Source organism: Salvelinus namaycush, chromosome 18 (genome assembly GCF_016432855.1).
Source record: "Salvelinus namaycush isolate Seneca chromosome 18, SaNama_1.0, whole genome shotgun sequence".
NCBI lineage: Eukaryota > Metazoa > Chordata > Actinopteri > Salmoniformes > Salmonidae > Salvelinus > Salvelinus namaycush.
In genome coordinates this window covers 37057268-37073957 of record NC_052324.1, presented here as the reverse complement: position 1 = coordinate 37073957, position 16690 = coordinate 37057268, and the positions used below count along the sequence as shown (strand labels likewise).

Below are 16690 nucleotides of genomic sequence, written 5' to 3'. Positions count from 1 at the left end.
GACATAACCTGAAAGGCCGCTCAGCAAGGAAGAAGCCACTGTTCCAAAACCGCCATAAAAAAGCCAGACTACGGTTTGCAACTGCACATGGGGACAAAGATTGTACTTTTTGGAGAAATGTCCTCTGGTTTGATGAAACAAAAATAGAACTGTTTGACCATAATGACCATCGTTATGTTTGGAGGAAAAAGGCGGATTCTTGCAAGCCGAAGAACACCATCCCAACCGTGAAGCACGGGGGTGGCAGCATCATGTTGTGGGGGTGCATTTTTGCAGGAGGGACTGGTGCACTTCACAAAATAGATGGCCTCCTGGGCCATATACAGCGTTCCTCTCTGAGTTCCCTGAATTCCTATCGGACCTTGTAGTCATAGCAGATAATATTCACATTTTTGGTGATTTTAATATTCATATGGAAAAGTCCACAGACCCACTCCAAAAGGCTTTCGGAGCCATCATCGACTCAGTGGGTTTTGTCCAACATGTCTCTGGACCTACTCACTGCCACAGTCATACTCTGGACCTAGTTTTGTCCCATGGAATAAATGTTGTAGATCTTAATGTTTTTCCTCATAATCCTGGACTATCGGACCACCATTTTATTACGTTTGAAATCGCAACAAATAATCTGCTCAGACTCCAACCAAGGAGCATCAAAAGTCGTGCTATAAATTCTCAGACAACACAAAAATTCCTTGATGCCCTTCCAGACTCCTTCTGCCTACCCAAGGACGTCAGAGGACAAAAATCAGTTAACCACCTAACTGAGGAACTCAATTTAACCTTGCGCAATACCCTAGATGCAGTTGCACCCCTAAAAACGAAAAACATTTGTCATAAGAAACTAGCTCCCTGGTATACAGAAAATACCCGAGCTCTGAAGCAAGCTTCCAGAAAATTGGAACGGAAATGGAAGTCTTCCGACTAGCTTGGAAAGACAGTACCATGCAGTATCGAAGAGCCCTCACTGCTGCTCGATCATCCTACTTTTCCAACTTAATTGAGGAAAATAAGAACAATCCTACATTTATTTTTTATACTGTTGCAAAGCTAACTAAAAAGCAGCATTCCCCAAGAGAGGATGGCTTTCACTTCAACAGTAATAAATTCATGAACTTCTTTGAGGAAAAGATCATGATCATTAGAAAGCAAATTACGGACTCCTCTTTAAATCTGCGTATTCCTCCAGGGTTTAGCTGTCCTGGATCTGCACAGCTCTGCCAGGGCCTGGGATCGGGAGAGACACTTAAGTTACTGACGTGATCTTCCTGTCTGGGTTGGCGCCCCCCCTTGGTTTGTGCTGTGGTGGAGATCTTTGTGGGCTATACTCGGCCTTGTCTCAGGATTGTAAGTTGGTGGCTGAAGATATCCCTCTAGTGGTGCGGGGGCTGTGCTTTGGCAAAGTGGGTGGGGTTATATCCTTCCTGTTTGGCCCTGTCCGGGGGTATCATCGGATGGGGCCACAGTGTCTCCTGACCCCTCCTGTCTCAGCCTCCAGTATTTATGCTGCAGTAGTTTGTGTCGGGGGGCTAGGGCCAGTTGGTTATATCTGGAGTACTTCTCCTGTCTTATCCAGTGTCCTGTGTGAATTTAAGTATGCTCTCTCTAATTCTCTCCTTCTCTCTTTCTTTCTCTCTCTCGGAGGACCTGAGCCCTAGGACCATACGTCAGGACTACTGGGCATGATGACTCCTTGCTGTCCCCAGTCCACCTGGCCTTGCTGCTGTTCCAGTTTCAACTGTTCTGCCTGCAGTTATGGAACCCCTACCTGTCCCAGACCTGCTGTTTTCAACTCTTAATGATCGGCTATGAAAAGCCAACTGACATTTATTCCTGATTATTATTTGACCATGCTTGTCATTTATGAACATTTTGAACATCTTGGCTCTCTCTAATTCTCTCCTTCTCTCTTTCTTTCTCTCTCTCGGAGGAACTGAGCCCTAGGACCATACGTCAGGACTACCGGGCATGATGACTCCTTGCTGTCCCCAGTCCACCTGGCCTTGCTGCTGTCCCAGTTTCAACTGTTCTGCCTGCGGTTATGGAACCCCTACCTGTCCCAGACCTGCTGTTTTCAACTCTTAATTATCGGCTATGAAAAGCCAACTGACATTTATTCCTGATTATTATTTGACCATGCTTGTCATTTATGAACATTTTGAACATCTTGGCCATGTTCTGTTATAATCTTCACCCGGCACAGCCAGAAGAGTACTGGCCACCCCTCATAGCCTGGTTCCTCTCTAGGTTTCTTCCTAGGTTTTGGCCTTTCTAGGGAGTTTTTCCTAGCCACCGTGCTTCTACACCTGCATTGCTTGCTGTTTGGGGTTTTAGGCTGGGTTTCTGTACAGCACTTTGAAATATCAGCTGATGTACGAAGGGCTATATAAATAAATTTGATTTGATTTGATTTATCATCAAACCGACATGAGGATGTAAATTAGGTTGGGTGAAGGATGCATAGGTAACAACATGGACTGCGTCCCAAATTGCACCCTATTCCCTATATGATGCATTAGTTTTGACCAGTGCCCAAAGTCCACTATGCAGGGAAGAGGGTGGCATTTGTGTAAGCCATTCGTGTCTATTTTCACAATAACCTGTGATACTGTGTTTGGCATTTGGGACACAGACATGGTATCTATCAAGTATAATGTGATGTGAAACAGATTTGCCCATTGAAGTGCTGTCTGCTGTGGCATTTGAGAAACAGCCTGTGATGAATGATGTGAGATATCTGCAGAGATGCTTGGCAAGCCATGACAAGATCTGATTATACATAACACAGAAACCCAGTGGAGAATCTGTCCCACCAGAGACTCTAACGTAGTCAGTCATCATACCAGAGGGATAGAAGCTCTGCATATGACTACCATGTATAGTAAACACGACTGTCCCAATGGCACCCTATTCCCTATGTACAGGTGTAGTATCTTCATTTGAGTCAGTTTGCAATAGCAGGAAAATAATCCTGCAGCAACAGAAAATTAGAATTGTTATGTGGATTATAATTAATGGACATTTTTGTAGGGGTGAATATACATTTTTTGTAAGGGAAAGACAAGTCTGTAATCTCAAAGTGGATATTACAAACTTCAGAAGCCTTTTTAGAATTTGAACTTACTACACGTTTTAAATGTTCTGCGTTGCTGGAAAGGAATCCTGCAGCAGCGTGATTTTTCCTAGCCACCGTGCTTCTACACCTGCATTGCTTGCTGTTTGGGGTTTTAGGCTGGGTTTCTGTACAGCACTTCGAGATATTAGCTGATGTACGAAGGGCTATATAAAATAAACTATAAAATAAACTTGATTGAAATGGGTCTTCCAAATGGACAATGACCCCAAGCATACTTCCAAAGTTGTGGCAAAATGGCTTAAGGACAACAAAGTCAAGGTATTGGAGTGGCCATCACAAAGCCCTGACCTCAATCCTATAGAAAATTTGTGGGCAGAACTGAAAAAGCGTGTGCAAGTAAGGAGGCCTACAAACCTGACTCAGTTACACCAGCTTTGTCAGGAGGAATGGGCCAAAATTCACCAAAGTTATTGTGGGAAGCTTGTGGAAGGCTACCCGAAACGTTTGACCCAAGTAAAACAACTTAAAGGCAATGCTACCAAATACTCATTGAGTGTATGTAAACTTCTGACCCACTGGGAATGCGATGAAAGAAATAAAAGCTGAAATAAATCATTATTCTACTATTATTCTGACATTTCACATTCTTAAAATAAAGTGGTGATCCTAACTGACCTAAGACAGGGAATATTTACTCGGATTAAATGTCAGGAATTGTGAAAAACTGAGTTTAAATGTATTTGGCTAAGGTGAATGTAAACTTCCGACTTCAACAGTACATCTGCATTGCTTGCTCTCTGGGGTTTTAGGCTGGGTGTCTGTAAAGCTCTTTGTGACAACAGCTGATGTAAAAACCATTTGATTAATTGATTGAACATAGTCAGAGTTTAGGCCTACATTGTTCTCTGAAACACAGTGAATAGCCACTGACACTGGAAACAAAACCCAACACAATATGTGGTGTGTGCTTTTTGCATTTCATTCTGCTGGTATTACCCTCATAAATAATTGATTGAGGTCTACAAAGAGGTTACGTTTTGTCATCAGTTTTCCATTAATACATACAACTGAATGGACAATGAAGAATCACATAACAAAGATCACATACTCAGAAAGTCTATATATAACAATACCAGACAGTCATTTAATAACAATGAAAATGAATTTCAGACTGTCAAAAGCACAACAAGGAATAGATAATACAGAGAAAGAAGTGGTCTGTATTATCAAAACATTAAAAAAAGAAGTAAACAGAACATTCTGGAGAATTCCGTCTATTTCATGGACAGAGATCAGAGGCTGAACATCTTGTTGCAGTTGGATGATGAAATCCCAAACACGAGAGTGTGTGTTCGTGTGTGAGCATGTGCGTACACGGTGTGAGTGTGTGGAAAGTTGCAAAACAGCTTTAAAGGCCCAGTGCAGTCAAAAAACGTGATTTTTTTTCTGGATAAGAGCATCTGCTAAATGACTCAAATGTAAATGTTGATGTAAATGTTAGAATAATCCTGTGAAATTGTGAAAATTAAGATAATGCACTTTTAGTGTGAGAGCTGTTTGAAAAGACCGCCTGAAATGTCAGCCTGTTTTGGTGAGATCACTGGGTAGGTAAATTAGTTAATAGACCAATAAGAACGAGAGTTCAAACCCCTCTGCCACTCAGACCATTACCAGACAGTCCTGGCAAAATTGTTTGTTTGGGAAATTGCTCTTTTCTAAGAAGCTATTTTTGTTTCTTTTTGACCATTTTAATGTAAAACAATCACAGTAAGGTGCTTTATTGTTACCCAGAAATGATTTGATATTGAGATAAAAAATGCTGCACTGGACCTTTAACAGATTGTCTATATTCCAAGCCACACTTTCTTCACTGAAGGAATGTTAAAGATGTCAGACTACTGGGAAAGGTATGGGGAAAAACACAAACTGATGTTCCTCCTCATTGCACCATATAGTGCATTCGCAAAGTATTCAGACCCCTTGACTTTTTCCACTTTTTTGTTACGTTGTGGCCTTATTAAAAAATATATATAAAATGTATTGTTTTCCTCATCAATCAAACAAAAATACCTTATTTACATAAGTAGTCAGACCCTTTGCTATGTGACTTGAAATTGAGGTCAGGTGCCATTGTTTCCATTGATCATCCTTGAGATGTTTCTACAACTTGATTGGAGTCCACCTGTGGTAAATTCAATATGATTGGACATGATTTGGAAAGGCACACACCTGTTTATATAAGGGCCCACATTTGGCAGTGCATTTTTCCCCTAAAGGACTCAGACCATGAGAAACAAGATTCCCTGTTCTCATGAAACCAAGATTGAACTCTTTGGCCTGAATGCCAAGCGTCACGTCTGGAGGAAACCTGGTATCATCCCTACAGTGAAGCATGGTGGTGGCAGCATCATGCTGTGGGGATGATTTTCAGCGGCAGGGACTGTGAGACTAGTCAGGATCGAGGGGAAGATGAACAGAGCAAAGTACAGAGAGATCCTTAATAAACACCTGGTCCACAGCACTCAGGACCTCAGACTGGGGCGAAGGTTCACCTTCCAACAACCCTAAACTCACAGCCGAGACAATGCAGGAGTGGCTTCGGGACAAGTCTCTGAATGTCCTTGAGTGTCCCCGCCAGAGCCTGGACTTGAACCCGATCGAATATATCTGGAGAGACCTGAAAATAGCTGTGCAGTGATGCTCCCCATCCAACCTGAAGAATGGGAGAAACTCCCCAAATACAGTTGTGGCAAGCTTGTAGCATCATACCCAAGAAGACTCGAGGCTATAATCACTGCTAAAGGTGCTTCAACAAAGTACTGAGTAAAGGGTCTGAATACTTACGCAAATGTGATATTTCCTCTTTTTATATAATTTGCAAACATTTCTAAAAACACGTTTTTGCTTTGTCATTATGGGTTATTGGGTGTAGATTGATGAGCAAAAAAAAAACTATTTTATACATTTTAGAATATGGCTGTAACAAAAAAAAATGGAAAAAGTCAAGGGGTCTGAGTACTTTCCAAATGCATTGTAAACATACCTTCAACATACCAGTGACACATGACATAGAACAGAGAATATGTACTGCATGCAAATAAGGACTGGGGAATAAAAAGACAAAAACATGTAATAAACATTCTCATAGTGTTGACCTGTATGAGTCAAGTCAATCCCATGCTACAAAACCGTTCTTTTTCATTATTTGACCTGAATGCCACACACACAACATGAGTGAGATGGATTGCAGTTGTACAATGTCAGGGCAGTAATCTAAATTCAATATACATTTACAAACAGCATTTACTATTGAACGATGGAGGAGAAACCAACGGGGGGATTTAGCGACAGCGGTGAAAACACCTGATGCAACCTTCTGCAATAACTTCTCTATAAAAAAAAATGTGTCCATTGCAATAATCTTCTTTTACAACTGCAATTAAGTAGGCCTACTGAGTAAATTGTTAGAACGTTAGAACAATTATGTAGGCCTACTGTGTAGAATGTTAGAACGTTAGAACAATTATGTAGGCCTACTGTGTAGAATGTTAGAACGTTAGAACAATTATGTAGGCCTACTGTGTAGAATGTTAGAACGTTAGAACAATTATGTAGGCCTATAAAGTAGAATGTTAGAACGTTAGAACAATTATGTAGGCCTATAAAGTAGAATGTTAGAACGTTAGAACTATTATTTAGGCCTATAAAGTAGAATGTTAGAACGTTAGAACAATTATGTAGGCCTATAAAGTAGAATGTTAGAACGTTAGAACAATTATGTAGGCCTATAAAGTAGAATGTTTGAACGTTAGAACAATTATGTAGGCCTATAAAGTAGAATGTTAGAACGTTAGAACAATTATGTAGGCCTATAAAGTAGAATGTTAGAACGTTAGAACAATTATGTAGGCCTATAAAGTAGAATGTTTGAACGTTAGAACAATTATGTAGGCCTATAAAGTAGAATGTTAGAACGTTAGAACAATTATGTAGGCCTATAAAGTAGAATGTTAGAACGTTAGAATAAAGTAAACTATTCAGAAAGTACTCCAAAAGAAAACTAATTTGCTATTTAGAAACAGACTTTTTAAATGTGTCTAAAGAGAAGGTAGTCTAATACACGAGGGTGAAAATACTTGCCTCTAGGTATTTTTATTGGGAATTTTTTTAACGGGTCGGGTTTGTTATTGGTGCCAAGTGTAGGCAGAAGTCCTTTCTCTAATATCTCTGTCGTAGCCTGGACTGGAAATTACACCTACAGGAAAGGGGAGGAATGCTAATTACATCAGCTCTATGACAAATCAGAGATTAGCATCACAGCCTCTGAGAGCCAATCACATTTCACCACGACTGTAGAAATAGATAGCGAACGGTACTCGTTTTTATATTTGAGAACTGACGGGGATAGAAAGACCGAGAGAAACCTTAGGTTTCTTTAAAAATTAAATACAATTTACCCAATATTTCTAAGCGATATAGGTCCATAAGGGTAAACAAGATGGTTGTGGTGACAGCGGGACATAAAGTAATCTTGATATCTGGGAAACAGAATGGCTCTCCCAGCGCAACACAGTGCTACAGACGATCCATTTCGGTCGTTTTGCCCTCATCTGCTTCGAACCAAGCGAATTCGTCGGATTCCGACTCAAATTCGACAACTGGGCCACCCCTGCGAAAAAGACAGAGACTCACTCATTTGAGTCCTGAAGAAAAGCAGCTTCGCAGGTTAGTTTCATGAAGGGGCAGTTTAGTGTAACAATGTTCATGACTAGGCCTATGTTAATGATTATCTAGCAATCAAATGCGATAATATCTTGTGACCCAAAGGGGAACAATGGTGAGTTGATTGTCCAACGGAAGCCGGCTACTCCCTTCGCCCCACATTTGGAAAGATTCCATGAACAGCAATTCTCAGTCTTTCCAATAACTAGGCTAAGAATAAAACATGCACGTTCTACATTTAGAATATAAAGTAGATTTGTATCTTTGGCCTACGACTCGGCCGGACTATCAAATTCAACAGGTATTGCTTATCAACGGATTTGAGTAGCCTACAGTCAGTCAGCTGGTCCGACCCAGTTGTTCATATTTGAAGCAGCGCTGCACTCGATCTGTTCTGCCTGCGTGGCAGGAATATGGCGGCTGATTGTGCAATAAGCCATTCCTGTTAGTCAACTTGTTCTGTCAGCAATTTCTAAAGAAAAATGCTTCAAATATCTGTCCTCTTCAGGAAACTCAAGAACAGAGTTGCAGCCCAGACAGCCAGAGACAGAAAAAAAGCTAAAATGGGGGACCTGGAAGACCAAGTTCTAGCGTTGGAGTTGGAGGTGATTGTATATCCAGCATGGAAACGTGTTATGGTGTAAATGGCTGCTAGGCTGAGGTGTTCACACGTCTTTTCCTTCTCTAGAACAAGAAACTTCATGTTGAGAACAGGCTTTTACAGCGAAAGACATGTGGCTTGGTGAACGAGAATGAGGAACTGAGACAGAGGCTGGGGTTGGACACCCTGGAAGCCAAAGAGGTAAGCGGATTTGTGGAGTTGCTACTTATACAGAAGATGGAGGGTGGGGGTGAACTAAGTTGCCACCTGGTTGGCTGTCAGATCTGTCATAGCCTTGGCTCAGTAATCTTACCTCTACTAACCTGAACATTTACTTGGTACCGGTATCCCCTTTAGTTTATTTAGTAAACATTTTAACTCTATTTTCTTAATTGCATTGTTGTATAAGGGTTTGTCAGTAATCATTTTACAGTAAGGTCCACTACACCTGTTGTATTTGGAGCATGTGACAAATAACAACATAACATCCCAGTTTTAAAATGGACTGTTATAACACCTCTCTCCTCAGGTTCAGGAGTTGGAGTCCAGTGGGATTGATGCAGGTTTGGGGATCGGGTCTTCTGAGTCTGCAGTACTCAGGCTACGTGTGCCTCCGCAGCAGGTGCAGGCCCAGCAATGCCCAAATCTGAAGATTTCCCAATGGATACAGACAGTCCTGACTCTACAGACTCTGAGGTGAGACAGACCATTTTGTCTGCTACGGCTAATGTAAACAGACATTTTGTAGTGTGCCATGGGCTTTGTCAATTGGAGAAGAAACCATGTACCAGCACTTTTTATAATGAATAGTAATTGATTGGATTTATGTTGCCAAGAGCTTTTCCAGTAGTGTTTTTCTATTTGTCCCAGTCTTGTTTGGTGGCCATTTCCAGATCTACCCATAGACTCAAGTATGGTCTTCTATCTCTGTTCAGAGTTGTAATTCTCTCCTTCTCACCCTCCAGTCTGATCTCTTGCTGGACATTCTGGACATCCTTGACCCAGAGCTGTTCCTCAAGGAGTGTAGTGAGCAGGAGATCCAGGCGCAGGAGGTGCTGCTGGTCAGAGGGGGGGCAGGAGTACCTTCCCCCTCACCTGCAGCTCTGGGGGCCACACCAGTTAAGCTGGAGGCCCTTAATGAACTGATCCACTTTGACCACATCTACACCAAGCCTGTGGAGGGGGTGGCGCTTCCCCCTGGGCAGCAGGAAGTGCATTACGAGGAGAGTGCGACAAAGATGGAGGAGGTCTTCTCTTTGGCTGAGGAGGTCTGCGAGGTGGTGTGTGTCAAAGATGAGCCGGAGGAAGTGGTCATCATCCCTGAGAGTCACGGGGTGTTGGATGACTTCCTGTCCGCGGTCTCGCCGACCTCTGACCTGGCCCTGGGCGGCCTGGAGAAGACTGGTGCCTACCTGACGGAGACCTACAGCGACTCTGGATACGAGCGGTCCCCTTCCCCCTTCAGCGACATGTCCTCCTCCCTCTGCTCGGAGGGATCCTGGGATGATGTGTTTGCCAATGAACTGTTCCCTCAGCTGATCAGTGTCTGATGTGAGCCCTATTGGCCCAATTAATCAATGATCCGACCTATAGATCTCCCTTCTATTTTCATGTAGTGTTGTGACTACAGTAGCTCATGCTTTATATTGATGTATAGATAGCAAAGTGGTATCCTTTTCCCAGATCTGTTTGTGCTGTTGAGCCAATGGCTATATTTTTTGGCTTTACAGTACAAACTAATCTGTGACCAGGCTAATAATAGTTAACCTCGTGTTTTAAAACCAAAGTTAAGCACGTAATCTCTATTACAGCAGGTCTGTACGATGGGTGATCCTGCATTGACTTGTGGGAGATGTAGTTCTTGACATCTTAATTTGGCATCACTACTTGATTGCTAGTGGTTTTGTAAGATTGCTTAATAATCTATCCACACATTGTTGGGGTTCCGGGGACATAAATGCATCCAGTATTTGTGTACATTGTATTTAGCTGGGGGATGGGGACTGATCGTTCTACAGACACTTATTTATTTGTGTATTCTGCTCCGGCGTCTTCTGTATGTTATCGGTTTTAGCATGTAGGAATGCTTTCCTCTGTATAACTTTGTTAGACACTCTCCTTGTTGCGCTAAATTACTGCATTAATAAAACTTTGCATTGCATCTCGTTTGTCACTCATGAGGTCTGTCATACAGAGAAGGTTGGGGACTGAAACTACTGACTAGAGCTGCACCATCAAATAGGCAAGCTTGGGTGTCTTGACTATTTTTGCCATGGTATTGCCACTACATTCTACAGCGTGCTTATTAAGTTGGCTTTAAATGGCTATTGCTTTCTCAAAGAAGCAGAACATTCAGCATATCCTGTCACTCGCTCTGCGGGACCTGCCCTGGATGCAGGTTTTGGATTTTGCCCTAGCACTACACAGCTGATTCAAAAATAAATAAAGCTTTGCTCATTTGACTTGGTACATAAACTAACACGACACAGCTAACTTGGACCTGAGGGGAGACCCTCCTGTAAAGACTGTCAAGAAAATGCAAAGCTAGAAATACTTCTGTGTGTTGCTGGATCGCAACATTTTTAAAAATCCAATAATATACAGGACTCTAGGCCTTTGTTTCTCTACGGTGTAAATAATTCCTAGATGTGTGGTTGTCAAAGGATTGTTTTGAAATAACCAAAGCATTTACTGGTATTACAAAACTATGCCAGAGACCTGTTCTAATACTTCATACAGCAGTTATTCTATACCGACAAGTTGGACACGATTGTCTATTCTCCATTAAAAAGGCAACTTGGTAAATCTCCAGCTACTCCTGGGACTCTGCCACCTGCCCCTGGTATCCTAGAGGTAGATAAGCTGACAGGAAGTAGATCTTCAATACAGTTCAGATGTGAATGATTACACATCACTGATCAGTAGAGTCAAGTAGAAGTTTATTAGAAACTGTGCGGCACAATCAAATGTTTGCATTCTCACACAAATGACACTGGTCTCCGATTACGTAACTAATGGAACAGGAACGTTCCTGAGAAACACACTGGGAGCATTTATGCTGGGATTTCTCCTGAGGTCAGCCAGGCTTTGTTATCTTTCAGGTGGGGATGTCTTCTAACAGGGTCAATCTGGCTTTGTGGTATTTCAGGTGCAGAGAATAATAGGACAGTCAGGGTGGCACCCTTTCACCTCCAGACATTTAATCTCACAGGTATTTCAGTTCTCTGTCTTTATTTCTCTTTCTCTGTGTGTTAACGTACAGTTGAAGTCAGAAGTTTACATACACCTTAGCCAAATACATTTAAACTCAGTTTTTCACAATTCCTGACATTTAATTCTAGTAAAAATTCCCTGTCTTAGGTCGGTTAGGATCACCACTTTATTTTAAGAATGTGAAATGTCAGAATAATAGAGAGAATTACTTATTTCAGCTTTTATTTCTTAAATCACATTCCCAGTGGGTCAGAGGTTTACATACACTCAATTAGTATTTGGTAGCATTGCCTTTAAATTGTTTAACTTGGGTCAAACGTTTCAGGTAGCCTTCCACAAGCTTCCCACAATAAGTTGGGTGAATTTTGGCCCATTCTTTGAGACAGAGCTGGTGTAACTGAGTCAGGTTTGTAGGCCTCCTTGCTCGCACATGCTTTTTCAGTTCTGCCCACAAATTTCTATGGGATTGAGGTCAGGGCTTTGTGATGGCCACTCCAATACCTTGACCGTGTCGTCCTTAATTAAGTCATTTTGCCACAACTTTGGAAGTATGCTTGGGATCATTGTCCATTTGGAAGACCCATTTGCGACCAAGCTTTAACTTCCTGACTGATGTCTTGAGATTTTGCTTCAATATATCCACATAATTTTCTCTCCTCATGATGCCATCTATTTTGTGAAGTGCACCAGTCCCTCATGCAGCAAAGCACCCCCACAACCTGATGCTGCCATCCCCGTGCTTCACGGTTGGGATGGTGTTCTTCGGCTTGCAAGCCTCCCCCCCTTTTTCCTCCAAACATAACGATGGTCATTATGGCCAAACAGTTCTATTATTGTTTCATCAGACCAGAGGACATTTCTCCAAAAAGTACAATCTTTGTCCCCATGTGCAGTTGCAAACCGTAGTCTGGCTTTTTTATGGCGGTTATGGAGCAGCAGTTTTGGAGCAGTGGCTTCTTCCTTGCCGAGCGGCTTTTCAGGTTATGTCGATATAGGACTCGTTTTACTGTGGATATAGATACTTTTGTACCTGTTTCCTCTAGCATCTTCACAAGGTTCTTTGCTGTTGTTCTGGGATTGATTTGCACTTTTCGCACCAAAGTACGTTCATTTCTATGAGACAGAATGCGTCTCCTTCCTGAGCGATATGACGGCTGCGTGGTCCCATGGTGTTTATACTTGCGTACTATTGTTTGTACAGATGAATGTGGTACCTTCAGGCATTTGGAAATTGCTCCCAAGGATGAACCAGACTTGTGGATGTCTACAATTTCTTTCTGAGGTCTTGGCTGATTTCTTTTGATTTTCCCATGATGTCAAGCAAATAGTGACTGAGTTTGAAGGTAGGCCTTGAAATACATCCACAGGTACACCTCCAATTGACTCAAATGATGTCAATTAGCCTATCAGAAGCTTCTAAAGCCATGACATCATTTTCTGGAGTTTTCCAAGCTGTTTAAAAGCACAGTCAACTTAGTGTATGTAAATGTCTGACCCACTGAAATTGTGATACAGTGAATTATAAGTGAAATAATCTGTCTGTAAACAATTGTTGGAAAAATTACTTGTGTCATGCACAAAGTAGATGTCCTGACCGACTTTCCAAAACTATAGTTTGTTAACACGAAATTGGTGGAGTGATTGAAAAACAAGTTTTAATGACTCCAACCTAAGTGTATGTAAACTTCCGACTTCTACTGTATGTATGTTAGGAAGGGGAAGCAACAATGTAGGAGGGTGAAGTGGCCCCTGGTCTTGGTGTGGCCCCTGGTCTTGGTGTGGCCCCTGGTCTTGGTGTGACTCGGGTCTTGGTGTGGCCCCTGGTCTTGGTGTGGCCCCTGGTCTTGGTATGGCCCCTGGTCTTAGTGTGACTTGGGTCTTGGTGTGGCCCCTGGTCTTAGTGTGAATCGAGTCTTGGTGTGGCCCATGGTCTTAGTGTGACTCAGGTCTTGGTGTGGCCCCTGGTCTTAGTGTGACTCGGGTCTTGGTGTGGCCCCTGGTCTTAGTGTGACTCGGGTCTTGGTGTGGTCCCTGGTCTAGGTCTTGGTGTGACCCCAGAGTTAATGTGAACTTCCTCTGAAGAGTGTGCTTAGCAGCAGAGACAGAGCACATTTCCCCTCTCCTACTCTCAACCACAACAGAGAGTACAACGACCTCACAGCTGTTCAACTGAAACTAAAAATAAATTTTCGCTTGTCACTGGACATCTTTGTGGTGACACAAAGTAGAGTTGTTGGCCCTCTCGATGCCTGACTTTTTCTGCAGTTAATAACTCTATACTCTACAACAATGATAATAATAATAATAACTCTATACTGTTGACTTGCCATCTTTCTTTGGCAATACAACAAGTTGATTGTTGTATTCTCGCTCCACTTCCGGGTTGGAGCGAGTAGTCGCATTTCGCTTCGCTCCACAGGTAGTATTACATTTCATTTCATTTCATTACAGTACAACGGTTTGATTTGTCTGATCTTAGCTAGCTACATAGCCGTCTTTGTATGAAAGATAATTGTGTAGTTTAGAGTAATTATCGAGGTTAGCTAGCCAGCTATTTTCGCACTTCTAACGTAGTCAACACTGCTAGCTAGCCAGCTAGCCAACTTCTACCGAAGTTGCTATTCTACTGAATAGCACCACTGTAGAAACTATTACATTACAACGGAACGACTTGATTAGTGTAGTGTTAGCTAGCTACATAGTTGTCTTTGCTGTCTTTGTATCTAAGATAATTGTGTAGTTTAGAGTAACTATCGAGGTTAGCTAGCCAGCTATTTTCGTCCGCCGCGCCACCGTTCTCCTACCTAGTCAACACTGCTAGCTAGCCAGCTAGCCAACTTCTACCGAATAGCAGCACTGTAGAAACTATTACATTACAACGGAACGACTTGATTAGTGTAGTGTTAGCTAGCTACATAGTTGTCTTTGCTGTCTTTTTATCTAAGATAATTGTGTAGTTTAGAGTAACTATCGAGGTTAGCTAGCCAGCTATTTTCGTCCGCCGCGCCACCGTTCTCCTACCTAGTCAACACTGCTAGCTAGCCAGCTAGCCAACTTCTACCGAATAGCAGCACTGTAGAAACTATTACATTACAACGGAACGACTTGATTAGTGTAGTGTTAGCTAGCTACATAGTTGTCTTTGCTGTCTTTGTATCTAAGATAATTGTGTAGTTTAGAGTAATTATCGAGGTTACCTAGCCAGTTATCGAGGTTACCTAGCCAGCTACACTTTCAAACAAAGTCAACAACGCAGCCACTGCTAGCTAGCCTACTTCACCAGTCAGCAGTACTGTATCATTTTAATCATTTTAGTCAATAAGATTTTTGCAACGTAAGCTTAACTTTCTGAACATTCGAGACGTGTAGTCCACTTGTCATTCCAATCTCCTTTGCATTAGCGTAGCCTCTTCTGTAGCCTGTCAACTATGTGTCTGTCTATCCCTGTTCTCTCCTCTCTGCACAGACCATACAAACGCTTCACACCGCGTGGCCGCGGCCACCCTAACCTGGTGGTCCCAGCGCGCACGACCCACGTGGAGTTCCAGGTCTCCGGCAGCCTCTGGAACTGCCGATCTGCGGCCAACAAGGCAGAGTTCATCTCAGCCTATGCTTCCCTCCAGTCCCTCGACTTCTTGGCACTGACGGAAACATGGATTACCACAGATAACACTGCTACTCCTACTGCTCTCTCCTCGTCTGCCCACGTGTTCTCGCACACCCCGAGAGCTTCTGGTCAGCGGGGTGGTGGCACTGGGATCCTCATCTCTCCCAAGTGGTCATTCTCTCTTTCTCCCCTTACCCATCTGTCTATCGCCTCCTTTGAATTCCATGCTGTCACAGTTACCAGCCCTTTCAAGCTTAACATCCTTATCATTTATCGCCCTCCAGGTTCCCTTGGAGAGTTCATCAATGAGCTTGATGCCTTGATAAGCTCCTTTCCTGAGGACGGCTCACCTCTCACAGTTCTGGGTGACTTTAACCTCCCCACGTCTACCTTTGACTCATTCCTCTCTGCCTCCTTCTTTCCACTCCTCTCCTCTTTTGACCTCACCCTCTCACCTTCCCCCCCTACTCACAAGGCAGGCAATACGCTTGACCTCATCTTTACTAGATGCTGTTCTTCCACTAACCTCATTGCAACTCCCCTCCTAGTCTCCGACCACTACCTTGTATCCTTTTCCCTCTCGCTCTCATCCAACACTTCCCACACTGCCCCTACTCGGATGGTATCGCGCCGTCCCAACCTTCGCTCTCTCTCCCCCGCTACTCTCTCCTCTTCCATCCTATCATCTCTTCCCTCTGCTCAAACCTTCTCCAACCTATCTCCTGATTCTGCCTCCTCAACCCTCCTCTCCTCCCTTTCTGCATCCTTTGACTCTCTATGTCCCCTATCCTCCAGGCCGGCTCGGTCCTCCCCTCCTGCTCCGTGGCTCGACGACTCATTGCGAGCTCACAGAACAGGGCTCCGGGCAGCCGAGCGGAAATGGAGGAAAACTCGCCTCCCTGCGGACCTGGCATCCTTTCACTCCCTCCTCTCTACATTTTCCTCTTCTGTCTCTGCTGCTAAAGCCACTTTCTACCACTCTAAATTCCAAGCATCTGCCTCTAACCCTAGGAAGCTCTTTGCCACCTTCTCCTCCCTCCTGAATCCTCCTCCCCCTCCCCCCCCCCTCCTCCCTCTCTGCAGATGACTTCGTCAACCATTTTGAAAAGAAGGTCGACGACATCCGATCCTCGTGTGCTAAGTCAAACGACACCGCTGGTTCTGCTCACACTGCCCTACCCTGTGCTCTGACCTCTTTCTCCCCTCTCTCTCCAGATGAAATCTCGCGTCTTGTGACGGCCGGCCGCCCAACAACCTGCCCGCTTGACCCCATCCCCTCCTCTCTTCTCCAGACCATTTCCGGAGACCTTCTCCCTTACCTCACCTCGCTCATCAACTCATCCTTGACCGCTGGCTACGTCCCTTCCGTCTTCAAGAGAGCGAGAGTTGCACCCCTTCTGAAAAAACCTACACTCGATCCCTCCGATGTCAACAACTACAGACCAGTATCCCTTCTTTCTTTTCTCTCCAA

The 16690-nt window shown here is 43.4% G+C and overlaps 1 pseudogene; it reads left to right on the top strand.

Annotated features, from left to right (window-relative positions):
• Nucleotides 1-7574: 7574 nt before the first annotated feature.
• On the top strand, nucleotides 7575-10560 carry LOC120063411 (annotated as a pseudogene).
• Nucleotides 10561-16690: the final 6130 nt, after the last annotated feature.